This window comes from Macaca fascicularis, chromosome 1 (genome assembly GCF_037993035.2).
Source record: "Macaca fascicularis isolate 582-1 chromosome 1, T2T-MFA8v1.1".
NCBI lineage: Eukaryota > Metazoa > Chordata > Mammalia > Primates > Cercopithecidae > Macaca > Macaca fascicularis.
Genome location: NC_088375.1, coordinates 5,458,524 through 5,476,279, shown reverse-complemented (window position 1 = coordinate 5,476,279; position 17,756 = coordinate 5,458,524). Strand labels below are relative to the sequence as shown.

Genomic DNA, 17,756 nt, shown 5'->3' with positions numbered 1-17,756 from the left:
AAAGTCTACCTTAAAAAAAGATCTGAAATCTATCTTAACTGTCTAATAATCAGGGAGAACTGTTAGGTAAATAATTATAAAATGCTATTAAAAGTCCTTAATGATATGGGAAAATGTTTACAATATTAAGAGAAAAAAAGCAAGATATAAAATTCCAAATGTTTGATTTTAAAAATATAAAAATATCTGCATAGACAAAAGATTACGGAGACATAAAATATTAGTAATATCTCTGGACAATAGATTATAGATTATAGTGTTCTTCTTTATGTATATTTTTCATTTTCCCTAATGAGAATGGGTTATTTTATTACCAGAATAATTTACTTTCATCTTGCCTGTATTTTCCAAGTCTCTCTACTGACACCTTCCTAACAGCTTTAAATATTTGTGTATTTCAGAAATAAAATTGTGATAGTGGCAAGAGGCAGACAAACTCCTAGGCAGATTGGGACAGGTCCCCAGTGAAACCCAACCTTCAGGCCACACACAGCATGAAGCCTGAAAACCTGGCTGCCAGTTCCAGGTGGAATCCACAACCTGGAGGGCGAATTTCCTTTATGTCTTTCAGCCAATCAAATGGTATTTTTTCCAGGTCCACCAATGGACCACTCAGCACACACGTCCTCCTGCCTGTGGACCAATCAGCACGCACTTCCTCCATTCAGCGCCCATAAAAACCCCAGCTTCAGCTGAACTCAAACACAAGTCAGGAACACCTTTAGGAGCTGTCTGTCCTCTTTGGGTCTCATCTCTGCAGAGCTGTTCTGTCACTCAGTAAAACTTCTCCACCTTGCTCACCTTCCAGTTGTCCACATAACCTCATTCTTCCTGGACAAAGGACCAGAATTCAGGACCCACCCAACAGTGGGCATGAACAGGGCTGCAACGCTTGACAGCTCACCGAACTGTGGGTGGTGACATGCTCCCATTTGCTGGACTGCAGGAGTGAAGAGCAGTGACATTTCTGGGAGCCCAGACCTCAGGATTTCCTGAGCCAGAGCTGTAACACTATAGACCTCCTGCCTTCTGCCTGCATTGGGCAGCTGCCCCATGTGACAGGAAGTGGCAGTGGAGCTGGGCCAGCCTGGGAGCCGCTGGCTGGGGTGAGGTGGTGGGACTGAACAAGCTGAAACATGCTCCCCCTGCTCGCCAAGCCGCGGGTGGTGAGAATGAGAGAGCATGCCTCACCCACTCCTTGAGGCTCTGCAGTTGCTGGCATCCCCAAGTTGGTGGGTGCCACCACATCCCCCTCTTCCAGGCAGCAGAAACTGCACCAGAAACTGCGTGTGGCACGCCTGGTCCAGCTGCAGTCTGGCAAGGAGCTGGCACCTGTGCCAGCACCCAGAGCTGCCCGCCCCACCACAGCAGCCAGCACGCCTGGCTGCACACTGTGGCCGCACCCTGTGTTAGCTCTCTCACACACCCTTCACTGCTCTGCGCCTGGCTTGCCCTCGTCAGGCATGCGATCCGGGTTGGGCAAACTGAGTGCAGCCTGCCGGGCTGAGTGGGTGGAACGAGCACAGGGGGAGTGAGCGAAACTCAAGCAAGAGCGCCACAGGCCACAAAGGTTCCCGGCTGGCAAAGTGACACCTGAAGGATTCCATGACATTTCGATTATTTCTGCTCATGGTATAAAATCTTATATGCAAGCATCTACCACAAGCCAAAATGAAAGCAAAAAAATATATAATAGCCTGCTGTAGATACATATTATGATGTTGTAGCAGTTCATGTTTTCTACCATCCATACTTTTAAGATAAATGGCATGCAGTATCACCAATAATAAGGCAACAGAGAACAAAGAGTCTACAAGAATTTAGAAAACACTTGGTTTGATATACAACAGGAACTAAGGGGCAAGAAGAGGTAATAGCAAGCTCTGAGTCACTCTTACTGGATGGTCTCAGTAGAGCAACAGTAACTAGGATAAGCCAAGGCGTCCTCTACGCACATAGTGAGGCCAACTTGAGACAAGCAAGGACATAGTTGCAGACTTGGAAACTAGCCACCGCAGCTATTTAAAAATCAATAGAGAGATTATTTTTTAAACCCTCTTTATCCAAAAAGAGTGTTCTGTGAAGAGAAATAGAAGGCACTAGAAGTGAAGCACTGAAAAGTCTCAGTTCATGGAATGATCGCATTTGTAAACTAATAGTTTGTGCCTCTTTTTAGAGTCAAAAGTCAGTAAGTTCAAGTCAGTAAGCTCAAGTCAGCAAGCTCTGGGTTGGAATTCTAGCTCCTGTTTATTAGCTACGCAACCACGGACCAATCTACTTCGCTAACCCTCAGAATCCTCATTTATAATTTCAGGATTATGATACTGTACTTACAGAGCTTTGAAGAGGATAAAATGAAATAAAATGGGAAAATACTCAGTGAAATGCCTCATATGTAATTACCATGTAACAGTTTTTCCTTTCTTCCTAATTTCATTTACCACCTTCACAATTTGTGTTATATTCACATGCCATCTACATTATTTACTTAATATTGTTCTTCATATAGATTTACATTTTTTTCTAAATAAATTTCACCTCATCTTAACAACACTACCCACTGAGAGGCTGAATATAAAATGGACAGCAGTGAGATCATGTATAACCACAGAACTCTGAGCCACAACCTTTGCAACCAATGCAGGATGGCAAACCACAAACTCTGCAGCCAAGAGCCCAGAACAGTCAGGACTTGGGCAATAACAACCCAGGACCAAGCAGAAAAAGCTAAGATGCTCCCCAGACCAGTCACACAAGATACCCACACCTCCAGCTTTCCCATGCCAGCAGCCTTCCAACCAGAGCATACCTAAAGCTGCCTCTTTTTCCCATTAAAAAGCTTCCCCACTCCCTTGCTGAGTCTACCAAAGGGAAGAGATGGTGGCTGACTGGATGTTTCTCAATCTTTGGAATTACTAAATACAGCAAATGGGTTTTTAAATAATACCCTGAGACTCTAGGTAGTCTAGAAATTTACAACACTGCTTCTCAGTGATGACAGAGTTGTTATATAACACACTGGTTTATTTAGTGAGTTTGTGTACTGATAATAAAAATTTAACTCATGTTGAGAAAAATAAATAATAAATACCAATGAACAAACAACAAGCACTCTCAAGGACTATATGGTGACACATCTATTGTTACGTGCATTTGCCTATCAGTATTGTTTTGGTTCTACAAGAAACCAGTGCAGCAGACTGTAGCTCATTATGTACATTCAAGTGATTAGCAAGCACTTGTTGCCTCTTTCACACCACCCTCCAAACAGCAGCCTTTGAGAGGAGAATAGACTGCAAATTTATTGAGAGAACACTGTTAATCCTTTGGGGAGAATGTAAATGTAAACAGGACTACTCTACATCAAGGTGCTTTGACAACAACGATCATCTGCATAAACACATGCTCAACAACAAACAGGTGTTCTATTTCACAACTAGCACCCATTTGATGCTTTCAAGTAAGCATTATGCACAAACTGTTAGAAGTACTTTGAAACCAGCTGCAATTACTATAATTAGCTGCTTTCCTATACTTTGTTTCCTTTTACCTGTTCAGTACTGTGCTATGCCAATTCATACACTCCAAGTAAAATGACCAGTTCAGGACTTTTACTGGTAAGGTATGAAAAGCTCACAAACTAGACTCAATTTAAACTAACTCAACTGGAACTTTCTGCAAAATATCACAAATACTAAAGGCAAAATTCAAATACTTCTATTTTAAAATATACATTAATGAGACAAAAGATTGTTCTTTTTCAAAGCTGTTTAAAGTTTTGAGTCATAAGAGACCTCAATTATTGTGGTATTAACTGACTAGAAGAGAGAAAGGGGAAATAATCTAAAAGTCTATCAATTAAAGAATAAACAAAAAGTAGTACTACATATTCAAATGGAATACTACACAGCAGCTAAAAGGCATAACTTACCAATAGCTTTAGCTACAGCTGTAACTACATTGCACACAGACAGAGCACAAAAACAATACTAAGTGAAAAAAGGAAACTTTCAGAATGCCAATAAGTATAACCTAACAATCATAAACATATGTAGTGACCAAATCAAAATCTGTATACAAGTTATATCTCAGACAGCTTCTGGGTTCAGTTACAGACCTCTATAATAAATATGGCAATAAAGCAAGTTACATGAAATTCTGGTTTCCCAGCTCATATAAAAGTTATATTTACACTACACTCTAGTCTATTAAATGTGCAACAGCATTATGTCTTTTAAAAAGTACGTATCTTAATTAAAAACTTTTTGCCAAAAATGCTAATGAAGTGAGCATATGCTGTTGGAAAAAATGACACAGACAGACTTGCTCAACAGAGTTGCCACAAACCTTCAATTTGTACAAAATGCAATATGTGCAAAGTGCAATTAAACAAAGCACAATAAACTGAGTACACCTGTAACCATCAGTCTAATTCTAAAACCAAGATTTTCAAATGTATTAATATAAATCTCAGAAAATCCAAAAGTCAAATATGGCATGAACTCTCAACAGAAAAAAAGTAGCTAATTCTCTTAAATCCAATCCAATGATAAATGCACTGTCAAGTCCATCAGGGCTGTGACTATTTCAGCACTGTGTGCTGCTGTATCTCCTGTACCTCACTGGCACTTCCAGTAAATAATATTTCATCAATAAAGAATTTATGAAAGAGTGAATGAATGTATGTATGAATGTGTAAATGACTGCACAAATCAAAGTTCACAAATAAACTGAAACGCTGAAGTACTGTTTAAAAATATACAGTGTGAACTATGAAAAGGAAAAAGAATACCAGGTCACATTACTCCATTACACTCAGGCATTGCTTAATGATGGGGATACATTCTGAGAAATGCATCATTAGGCAATTTCCTCACCAAGTGAACATCATAGAAACACCTAGATTTTAGGCTACAAACCTGAACAACATGTTACTGTACTGAATACTATAGGCAGTTCTAACACAATGGTATCTGTGTATCTAGACAAATCTAAACAGAGAAGGTACAGTAAAAATACAGTACACAGGGTTTAAAAAAAAAAGTGGTACACCTCTCTAGGGCACTTACCATGAATGGGGCTTGTTAGGACTACAAGTGACTCTGGGTGAATCAGTGGGGAGTGAATATGAAGGTCTAGTATATTACTGTAGACTACTGTGGACTTCATCAACACTGTACCCTTAGGCTACAATAATAAAATATTTTCTTCTTCAATAATAAATTCATCTTAGCTTACTGTAACTTTTTTACTTTATAAACTTTTTAATGTTTTAGCTTTTTGACTCTGGTAATAACACTTAGCTTAAAGCACAAATACACTGTACAGCTGTACAAAAATATTTTCTTTCTTTATATCCTTATTCTATAAGCTTTTTTTCTATTTAAAATTTTTTTTGACTTTTTTGTTAAAAACTTAGATATAAACATACATATTAGCCTAGATCTACACAGGGTCAGGATCATCAGTATCACTGTCCTCCTCCACATCTCGTCCCAGTGGAGGACTTTTGGGGGCAATAATGTGCATGGGGCTGTCATCTCCAATAACAACGCCTTCTTCTGTAATACATCCTGAAGGACCTGCATGAGACTGTTTTACTGTTAACCTTTAAAAAAGGAAAAAAAAGTAAGTAGAGAGAGTACACTCTGAAATGACAACAGTATAATAAATATATAAACCAGTAACACGGTCATTTATTATCATTATCAAGTACTGTGAAATGTATAAAATTGTATGTGCTATACTTTTATACCAAACTGGCAATGCAATAGGTTGGTTTACACCACCATCACCATAAAAACATAATGCACTGTGCTATGATGTTATGTCACTAGGCAGTAAGAATTTTTTAGTTCCATTATAATCTTATGGGATCGCTGTCATATATGCAGTCCATCGCTGACTGAAACATCATTCTGCACCACATGACTATTTTTCAAGATGTTTCTAAAAATATCATCTAAGTATGATATTTGAAACTTTAACAACAGGCTACTCATACCAAAAGCAATTTGTAACATTACTTTATACCCAGAAAAATATTTTGTTGTGTTTCCTCTCATAATGTTTTTCACCATTTTTCTTTATTAGAGTCTACTGTGGTATACCTAGCAACAACCGTTAGCATAAGTTAGCATCCATCTTTTTATTAGACAGCTGCAAAAATGGGTGCATGCTCGCCACAATCACCTGTGGGAAACAAATGTAAACCCAACTAATGGGTCAAACTGTAGAGGAGAGAAGCCAATGACAGGTGTTTGAGACAGTGCCATGGAAGAATAAATAGAATGGGAGAATGAATTTGAAGTTCAAAGTAAGTATTTCAAATATAATTAAAAAGTAAAATTACTTCCTTTTGCTAGTGCTAAACACAAAATACATCCTAAATAAATATTAAGTACAGTGGTAAGTAATTTAGGGGGAGATGCATTTAGCCTTGGTTATATTTAGCCTAAACCATCTGCCACATACTTTTTTTAATCTGTAAAAATAAGAAAATGCAAGTGCTAGACAGAAAGCTCGAGATGGGGGTAAAAAGTATATGCTCTGTAGTCAAATACACGGATTCAAATCCTGGCTCTGTCACTTATTATCAGTGTAACCTGGATAACATTAATCCCTCTGAAACTACCATTTCTTTCACTAGAAAACTGGATGATAATAGTTTGGTAACACCTACCACAGAAACTTGTTATAAAGCTTAAGTTATTTTATATAAATCAATTAGCATAGTGCCTGGCACATACCATAGTAAGCAATCAATGTCAGAAATTACAATTGCCGATCATTATCAGTAGTGATAAATCAACATTCAGATTCCAAAAACCTGAGGTCAAGAAAAACACAAAAGGCCTTAAATGGCTGTACTTGATGCCCAATGTTAATGGAATTTACTAGAAAGAAAGGAACTAAAGAAGGCTAAAGGAATCATAGTCCTGGAAGAAAATGAAAAGCAAGAATTAGAAAAAAGAATGGCTCTACCAATAAAGGTTTAAAAGTCAGAAAAATAACAACTATAGGGATATTTTGTTCTTAAAGCTGTTTCAAAGGCAAACCAAAACAAGAATGAAGTGAATGGTATTATACGGCAATCTTAAAGAAATTAGGAGCCTTGCAAGTACTAAGCTCAAAGATAAGGAAATGGAAGCTCACAACAAAATGAGAAAGTCAGGGCATATGCTGATTTGAAACAAAACAGACATACTAAGACTTTGCTTAAGATTCATCTACTTTAAAACACCTCAAAGTCCAGATGTATGCCACCCCTATTTTGCTATTTTCTTTCCACCTTCCCAACAGATAACAGCCATGTAACTGGCATTTCATAGACACAAGTATTTGCTGAATAAATGAACCATCACACACAAATAACATATGTAAATTATCTGAACACAGAGTAATCTTTCCAGCATCATTTCTCACTAGTCCCTTTCTCACAGAATCCCTCAAACCCTACTAATCTACTTTCACTTCCAGAAAGGTGCAAGAGTCCTTTCGGTCACACTTTTGCTGGTCCCTCTTCCCATAACCTGCTTCCATTCCCAGTGTACCAGGCAACTCTTACTCTACCTTTGGATCTCAGCTTCACACTCAAAACTTCTAGAAAGCCTTTCTTGGCTCTATCATACACAAAATGTGAGTTTGGATAAGTCACTTTATTTCTCTGTGCCTCATACTCACCTGCAAAATTGGGATGACAGCGCTTTCCTCATAAGGTTGCTGTGAGAATTAAATGAGATTAATTCAGGTAAAACACCAAAAATAGTGCTTGGCATGTAGTAACAGCTCAGTAAGGCACGGGTGTAACTGTTATTCCCTGACTCCTAAATCCAGGTTAGGAGCCCCTTCTGTTACTCCTTCTTCTTCTTACTAGTATTATTTCCCTTTCCCTACCACAGCATTTATCAAAGTGTGGGTTCTATAATGTTTTGCTAAGAAAGATGAAAAGTAGAAAGAACTAAGGAAGAAGTAGAAAGCAAAAGAAAAAGTGAGCACTCAATGCAGGGATGAACAAACAAAAGAAAGTGAAAAGGAGAAAAGGGACAGGGTAGACTTCCATAAGATATCAGTAAAATAAAGCAATTCTTGTTTTAAGGATTTCAACAGCTTTCCTCTTCAGCCAAAAATTCTACAATAAATAGGACAACTTATGAGAATCCACTGGGAGAAGTCATTGGATGATAATGATTAGAACGATATTTTGTTATAAATCAGATGAAATAAAATCAAGAGCAAAAAGGATTTCCCATCTAATCTAGAATAAAAATCACATATAAAATTGATCTAGACTAAAGTAGGATGCACTTATAAATTATGAAAAGATTCCAAAACACTGAAGTACTGTGGTCTCTTCCTACAAATTAACTGTTCATTTTAAAGTAATATAGGGTAGCATTATGACTGAAGATAACTAATATACTCAAATTGCACCAACTACATCCCTGGCCCAGAGAAGTTAAAACAGAAGAAAGCAACAATGACTAGACTCTTCACCAAAAAAGAAATGTTTGTTTTTGCAGGTTAGCTCCACCATTTTTTTCACATTTGCATCCTAATAGTTCTACTTGGTCTCTCCATTATGCAACAGTTCTTTACAATACAGCCAGCTACCCTGACAACTGGGTTCCTTTGCCAGGGTGGCTTTGTCTAAATCCTAAAGCTGTGCTTGGCTTTGCACTGAGCCCAGTGGCTGCCTGTGATCTGAATGCCAATGAAGAGTACAGACCCTGTTGTCTAACAAGCCAGAGACTAAAAGGTCTCTTTGGGGTCAACAAACTGTCTCGACTACTTTCATAAGCTTAAGAGACTGGAAAATGAAGCTAGAAATGCATCTTATTTCTTAGGAGGACAATGGAGGAAAGTATTAGACGTTTAACATTCATCAGATACTGTTAGGGCTTCAACTTTAGGGAGGGGTCTAGTAAACCGTCACGTGTAAATAAAGTACTTGTTCTTTTAAGAAGGAATAAGCTTCACCTTAAAGAAAATGTAAATAAATTTTATATTATCAAATGTGAAAATGTTTAGAGAATTTATGTGCTCAAAAGTATACATAAACATCTCCAGTCCCACTTCCCACTTTGTACTGGCTGAGGATGACTAGATACTGACACGGAAATAAAGACGGCAAACCATTATGTTGTAAAATCTAGTGTTCAGTTACAATCTAAGACATGCAAAATTATATAACTCTAAGGAAGCAATTAGTAGGTAGTATATACTAAAAAGCAAACATTAAAAATGCTAAAATCCAATGGTAGAAGAGTACTGTTTTAACTACGTTATTTTAGTTTGTCAATAAAAAATAACGTGCGTTGTTTTTGTTTGTTTATATATCTGAATCTGCCATTCCGCTACCATATATTTTCTTGTATTTTTGTGCTTGGAGGTTCCCTTTTCCTTCCTTGTAACGAATTCACCATCTCTCTCATTTAATCAAATGGCAAATCCTGTGTTTTATTTCCTAGATCACTCCCAAATTCACCCACCTTATGCTGCTGCCCCAACCCTAGTACAGATCATGGTGATCTCTCATCTGGATTCCTATGAGAGCCTCTGAACTGGTATCGGGCCAGAGTAGTCCAATAAGACACATAATGTGACACATACATATAATTTTAAATTTTCTAAAAGCCATACATAAAAGAGCAAAAAAAAAGAGTAAAATTAAATTGAATAATGTATTTTACCAAATACATCCAAAATACGATCATTTCAACATACAACCAATAGAAAAAATTGAGATATTTTACATTCTTGTTTTTTATATCATGAACTCAAAATCCAGCGTGAATTTTACACTATAATATAGGTCAATTTAGACTCTAAATTTTCAATAATAATTTTCAATAATAGTCCAATCAAAATACTAAAGTTAAAGGAAAACATATTGCCCAAAATTGTAAGTTAAATTTTTAAATCAAAATTAACTAAACTGTAAAACTCGCTCCTCATCACACTAGTTACCTTTCAGGTGCTCAGCAGCCACTTTGGCCCATGGCTACCTTGTTGAACAGTACAACTGTAGGTCTTCAATTTTTGCCTCTTCTAACCTAGACTGAATATATTCAAAAATAGAGATCATTCACATCATCTTATGGCTTTAAAGCCCCTCAACCACGTCCCACTGATCTGACAAAACCCAAGTGCTTACAGAGGTTTTGCAACCGAGGCTCCCTCCTCCTTTTCCAGCCTGAGCCATCTCCACTTTCCCCTTACACTCTGTTCCCCAGGTAAAAGATGCTTTCTCCAAATCCCGGAACATGCTCAACTTTGTCCCCTTTGGCATGTGCTGCTAGTCCCTCAGGTTTCGAATCAGAGATCACTTCTTCTTTTTAGAGCCCTTTCTGTTACACAGCACAAGCTCTTGTGAGGGTAAGAACTGGGTCACTATTGCTCATTATGGTATCCCCAGCATTTATCCAAATACCTCATACTTTGTAGGCACTCAAAAAATATGAATCAATCCACAGAGTAATCTGAGCTACCCAAAATATGCCAAAGGCAAGTCCTCATGTCACCACATGTGGCCGGAAGAGAAGGGTCTTCCCGGGAGCTCATTACATGGTTTTACTAGCACTAACCAAAAAATAAGAGAAACTATGCCAAAATTAGCACCAAAACACTGAGACTTTCAAGTTTGGAAAATGCAGTACAAAGTAATACTTTGTGTTTTATAGGTTCTTCTGAGTCCACTGGAAGGGCAGTATACCTGAGCAACAGAGTAAATTCTAGTGTCAAGGGACTTGTGAGAAAAGCATTGGCCCCACTTCTTACAAGGAGAGCTCATTAGTATTATTTCAGGTTTCTTTCTCTCCCTTTACTCCCTCTAATTCTGGTAAGATGGAGTATTATCTGGTGAAAAACGGGTGAGGAAAAATCCTTGGTTTGCAGGATTCTGCTGGGCCCCCGTTTTCCTGCTGAAACTAGTAGGCTGCAGAAAATGCAAATGTGCCTTTTTCTTCTATGCAAGAGATCAGCAAACTACAAAAGGCTGATGCCTGTTTTTCTAAATAAAGTTTTATTGGAACTCTCATTAGCTTACCTGTTGCCTATCTATTTTCTTGCATTACAATCACAGAGTAGCTACAATTGTAACAAAAACCACAATGCCTACAAAGACACTTACATCTGGCCCTTTACAGAAAAAGACCCCTGCTCTATGGCACTGTCTTATTTATGAAGTGAGATTTAAAAAGTTGGCCTGGTTCTGCAATTCAATCAGCAGGTCATTTGGCTCTCAAACTAAGACCTCCACTTGGACTTTTATCATTAGTAGGTACGTTCCAGCCTCTATCTTTGCTCTTCATTTTGTATCTGATATTGTACAAAGGCCAGGTAGGAAAGAATGACTTACACCATGACCTCTAGAAACCCCAATCCTTCATCTACATAAAATTTCCAGGCACATTTATTAAGTTCTAGGGTATAAAACTTGAGTGGAGGGGTCTCATAAAATAATTGTTCAAGCTATGAAACACCTGGAAATCTGACTTTTGAAGGAAATGTTAGCCCTACATCTGGGAAATGTATATCATTAATGTCCATTTCATCACATATATAACTGTATGTTCCTTATATCGTCAGTAAAGAATACTAGCAGTATAAACTCCAGCCTAGTTCTTCAAAGACTTTTAGTATTTTCATGATAGGACCTTTGTTTCATGCAAGCAGGTACCTGTATTCTCTGCAGAAATTTTGTTACTCTTTGTTGATTTTTGTTTCCTTGAGTGTTTCTCTGTTTCTCTCTCAAAACAAATCCACATGACCCAAAAAGTGACACTAAATCACCCATTTCCAGTAACACTAATAAATAACTATTTCAAAACTTTATTAAGAAGCATTCATCTGTTTCTCATGCCAATATTTTTAAAAATAAAACTTTTTTACAGTGACAATTCTTTTTTTTTTTTTTTTTTTTTTTTTTTTGAGACGGAGTCTCGCTCTGTTGCCCAGGCTGGAGTGCAGTGGCAGGATCTCAGCTCACTGCAAGCTCCGCCTCCCGGGTTTACGCCATTCTCCTGCCTCAGCCTCCCGAGTAGCTGGGACTACAGGCGCCCGCCACCTCGCCCGGCTAGTTTTTTTGTATTTTTAGTAGAGACGGGGTTTCACCATGTTAGCCAGGATGGTCTCGATCTCCTGACCTTGTGATCCGCCCGTCTCGGCCTCCCAAAGTGCTGGGATTACAGGCTTGAGCCACCGCGCCCGGCTACAGTGACAATTCTATCATACATATTTGTAAAAATATACATGTAAGAATATTATTCTTGGCAATAACTATAAGGAGTTAAAGAGAGGGAATCAAGATTTCCCTTGTAAGTTTATAGGACATAGTCCAACAATAATCTTATATAAGCTATTTTAATTAGGTCAATAAGAGTGTTGCATATTTTCATAACATGCTTTTTATTCACTTCAATTTCTTAACCAGTTTTGTTCCATTTAAGATCATTTCCTTGTGCTAAACATCTCATATATCCAAATTTCCTATAATAAAAAGTTGCTTAAGTAATTTAATAGAAGAAGACTAGCAGACATGATAAAATGTAAAATACTTCCTACCTTGGTACAAACTCAGGCTTACTTTTGGTTGCTGGGAATTCTTTCTAAAATGAAACCAAGTATAAGAAACAGCTTTTCCAAAAAATTACTTTTGTGCAAAGAATTAGAAATTAAAGATGAAAAGGACTTTATTTTTCTAAATATTTTTATTCCAATTAGACTGTGAGTAATCTGTGTATTAACACTATTCAAAAAAATACCTGTAAACTAAAGTATTTTTCCATAATCCTCAGTTTGTGATAGGCCATTCTGAACCCAAGTTTCTCATCCACAGATTCAAACAACTACAGATAGAAAATTTAAAAAAAAAAAAAAAACAGTAAAAAATAACAATAGAACAATATATGCAAATGTTATGCCGTGACTTGAGCATCTTTGGAATCTGGTAACCCCAAGGGACCTAGAACCAATCTCCTGTGGATACCAAGACGCCACTACAGTCTGTGTCATATGCCTCTCTGATAGTTACCACCTTCCTAAATTGAATTTTTTTTTAAAAAAAAAGAAGCAAAACTAGTTAATATCACTTTAATGTTATGAAAATAATCGGATTTCATGTAAACAATAAATATACTCTGAGGTCAGGCATGGTGGCTCACACCTGTAATCTCAGCACTTTGGGAAGCTGAGGCAGGCAGATCACCTAAGGGGAGGAGTTCAAGACCAGCCTGGCCAATATGGCGAAACCCCGTCTCTACTAAAAACACAAAAATTAGCCGGGCATGGTGCTGGGTGTCTGTAATTCTAGCTACTTGGGAGGCTGAGGCAGGATAATCGCTTGAACCCGGGAGGTGGAGGTTGCAGTGAGTCGAGATGGCACCACTGCACTCTAGTCCGGGCGACAGAGCAAGACTCCATCTCTATTGAGTAAACAAACAAACAAACAAATAAATAAATAAAACTCTGATAATCAGAAATCTTAAACATTTCTTTTTGTTAAAGCTTTCTTCTCATTTGGTAGAATGATAAAACAAACGTTTGTCCTTTTTCATTTTCCCATCATAAACCGACTTCTCTTTGTAAGCATATTCTCCAAACCCTAGTATTTTTAAAAAGCAGCACTCTACTCCCAAAAAATTATGGGCATAAAAATATTTCAGGGACTCCAGTGTATCTTTTTTTTTTTTAATGTGTAGACCATTTACTAAAATGAAACTCTATCAGGTCATTTAAAATTGACTGCAACAACAAACACTAGCTTAATACATAAACTTTAGAACATGTACATGTTCACCACTGCAACAGAAGAGGTCAGAAGGAGGTAGCGCTTAACTGCCTCAGGCCAAAGTGACACATACTATTTTCACTCCCAATCCACTGGCCAGAAATTAGTCACAGAGATCCAAAGGAAGTGCACGGAAGGCTCAACAATGTAGGAACACATAGAAAAGTTGCTCTCCATCTCAAAAACAGCTCTAAAACACTGTTCAAGAATCTTCCCAACTCTGTGTTCAACGATAAGGTTGTAATTGGCCAGTTAACCTAAAATTAGGCAGATCAACTTTTAATTATACCCTCTGCAATGCCTAACAATTTTACCCTGGAAGGAAAAACTTTGTATATAAGGGACTTGACCATCTGGGCAAAGAAATTCTCTGGAGAAGACTTCCCTGGAAGGAAAAACTCCTGTTTGTTTAAACCACTTCATTTTTTCTAGTCTTGTTTTAAAAAATTACTATCAATAAATAGTTTTAATAACACTTAGAAGGTAGCATTTGAAATCAATTTCATGGTTTGAAACACAGTTTTATTAAGTAAAAAAAAAATTTCGAAGAATTTCACAACTTATCAAATACCGAGACAGACTGAATGATTATGCCAAATGTTTTAGAAAATAACTAATTTATAACATCCCTTCTTAATACAGGAAAGTTTAATATTTTAAAGTGCAAGTGTCATAAAATTTTTTTAGTACTCCAAATGAATAGTAAATACATGAAAAAGCGTTCCACTTCATTAGTTATTAGGGGAATACAAATTAAAACCACATTACTGGCCAGGGGTGATGCTACACCTGTCATGCCTGTAATCCCAGCACCTTGGAAAGATTGCTTACACCCAGGAGTTTAAGACCAGCATCGGCAACCATAGGGAGAGGCACATCTCTACCAAAAATGTCACCAAGTGTTGGTGAAGATATAGAACACATGAAACTTATAAACTGCTGCTGGAATACAAAGAACAAACACTTAAGGAAAGCATCTAACAGCATCTACGAAAGTTGAACAAATGAACATTCTATCATCCAGCAGTCCCACTTCTAGGTACATAGCCAACAGAAATGTGTATGTATGCACACCTAAAGACATATACCCAAAATGGGAAAACAAAACAAATCCAAAAATAGAACAGATAAATTGGGGTCTAGTCGTGTAGTGGAAATATAATACAGCAATGGGCCTGAATGAACTGTTAGTACAAACAACAACATAAATAAATCTCACAAATAAAATTTTGAAAAAGCCGCTATATGATTTCACACTCAAAAGCAGGTAAAACTAATATATGCTGCAGAAGTCATCCCGTTTGCTTGGTGGAACATAGTGACTGGAAGGGTAGCGGAGGGGAAGGCTTATAAGGTAGCGGTAATATTCCGTTTTTTAAATATAGGTGTTACATGGTGTGCTCACTTCATGAATATTTACAGAGCTGTATTCTTGTGATTATTTTACTCTTATGTATCTCATACTTTAAGAAAAAGTTTACCTTAAAAAATTATTACACATAACAGAAACAGGCTCTTTTGATTTATCATATTTTGCACCACCAACTATTAGTTCCAGTATTCTTTACTATGTTCAGCGATAATTTCTGAAATGGCTATTCTCATCACCATGAGGGGATCTCATTTGTGATCACTGTATTCATGAGTCCTTGCTCATTAGAAAACAAAAAAAATAGTGTTTTAATTTCTCAAAAAGATGTTCTTTTACAAGTAATGGGGGAGGTTTTTTTTTTGTGGGGGAGGCTGAGGCAAGAGGATCACTTGAACCCAGGAGTTCAAGACCAGCCTGGGCAATATGGTGAGATCCTATCCTCTATGAAAAATTTAAAAATTAGCCAGGCGTGGTGGTGTGCACCTGTACTCCCAGCTACTCAGGAGGCTGAGGTGGAAGGATTGCTTGAGCTCAGGAGGTTGAGGCTGCTGTGAGCTATGATCATGCTACTGCACTCCAGCCTGGGCAACAGAAGGAGATCCTGTCTCAAAAATAAAAGTTTGGGCTTATCACTTTTTAAGAAAATTAGATAAGACGTCAAAATTATTTATTTTAAAATGATCATACCATACTAAAACATGTACGGATTTAGAGATGATTTTTGGTCAATCCTTCTTATTTTACAAAAACAGGAAAAGTGATTTGCCCAGGGTCACAAAAGTATGTGGTAATAGATGATATTAGTTAGTACTCAGCTCTCTGGAATGAGAATTTGTCCCTATTCCCTTTAAACCAAGCTTGTCCAACCTGTGACCCTCAGGCCACATGCAGCCCAGAACAGCTTTGAATGCACCTCGACACAATTCACGAACTTAAAACATTATAGGATTTATTTTGAGATTTTTTTTTTTAGCTCATTGTGTGGCCCAAGACAATTCTTCTTCCAATGTGTCCCAGGGAAGCCAAAAGACTGGACACCCCAGCTAAACCATTCTGCTGCTCATTTTATCACTGGCACTAGATATGGAGGTTTTATTATGCAAAGGAATTTCCGATACATGCCTTTGAAGTTGGATTTAATTAATTCAAGACACATAATTATATAACGTGAGCATCTGCAGTACCCGTAGTATTCATCCTGAAAATAGTTTCCAAAACTCGATGCATTCAGAACTTCAAAAAAATTAATGTAGCAAAATCTGCATTAACTCTAAAATACAGCTTTAATGCAGGTATCAAAAACTTCAAAAAAAGAAATTCCCCATGTGGAATCAAAAAGATCTTTCAGGTTCATTCGATAATTTTTTTTTTTTTTTTGAGACGGAGTCTCGCTCTGTCGCCCAGGCTGGAGTGCAGTGGCTGGATCTTCAATGATTTTTTACTTTGCTTTGTTTCTATTTCCATTTAGCCCTATTTCAATGCTTATTTTACTAAACTCAAACATAGGGAGTACTTTATTTTCTAACATGTTTGTCTCCGTATATTTTTTTTCAATAATTTAACATCCATTTCTAACTTGCCTATCAGTCCCAGGTCTTTTTAGATCTTTCTCAATTATGGTTGTTATTCTCACAATATCTAAATCATATCATAAGTAATTGTTCTATTAAAATGTATTCTGTCTTTAAAATGAGCTAAACATGCTTTATCTTGAGTGATGAATGTTTTTTCCCCTAAATAATACCAACATAAGCCTATACTTGATACAGCCAGTTAAAACAAAAACTTTAGAGAAAATTTCTGGTCAATTAGTGTGTCACTGAGTTAATAAATCATTTAATTACCACTTGCTTGGGTTATCTGTATCCTCATTTTATCAATAAAGAATATAGTATGACATTAGAAACTTCCAAGTTTAAAGTCACAGCCAGGACCTCTGATTTCTAATTTACCTGAAACTAACATACTCTACAGAAAAGATGAGGGATCTCGTAACCTCTGCATATTCAATGCTTTGATATTCAATTGTTTGTTTTGTTTTAAAGAAATTAGTTTATTAGAGACAGTAAAGCATGAGACAGACAGAGAGAGAATGAATCTTTCCCTTGATAATCTCCACTAACTTTATAAATATGCTCAGAATGGAAATGAATGAGAAGAAACAGAGGATGAAGGAGGCATCAGAAATTTTCAGCCCTGTGTTTTACCTCTGGAGAATTCTTATTGTTATGAAGAACATGAACACGGGGGGTGGGGGGCAGTACAGGAAAGGAACAACTGCAAGCTGCCATGCTGAGTTTAACAACAATCATCAAAAGGGGCTTTGGGAGCTCACCAGCTGCAAAGTTTTTGTATTAGGCTGTGATTCCATTGAGAGGATGGGAGCCCCTAAATAATGATGTCAAAAGGGTTTTTACATGCCCAGGAAGCTATTTCAAGCAAACAAAAATCTACATTTGTTCCTAATGGAGGTTAAGGCCTTTGGGGATTAGAGACAGAGAGTGTAGATGGCTATTATCTAAATAAACTTACTGTTCCTAGCACAACAAAGGAACATATTCCTAAAAAGAAATACAGGGTATCTTCACTGTGAAA

The 17,756-nt window shown here is 37.2% G+C and overlaps 1 protein-coding gene across 7 annotated transcripts in view; it reads right to left on the bottom strand.

Annotated features, from left to right (window-relative positions):
* AKT3 (AKT serine/threonine kinase 3) overlaps window positions 1-17,756 on the bottom strand; it is a 362,856-nt gene that overhangs the window by 241,678 nt on the left and 103,422 nt on the right. Inside the window, exons 2-3 of one of the 7 annotated variants that reach the window (XM_065531593.2) lie at window positions 12,565-12,608; window positions 9,970-10,060 (exon numbers count right to left, since the gene is read on the bottom strand). The exons of the other annotated variants lie outside the window; for them this stretch is intronic. The gene's annotated coding sequence lies outside the window, so the exon portion shown is untranslated. The remainder of the gene's footprint in view (window positions 1-9,969; window positions 10,061-12,564; window positions 12,609-17,756) is intronic. 7 annotated transcript variants of the gene reach the window in all.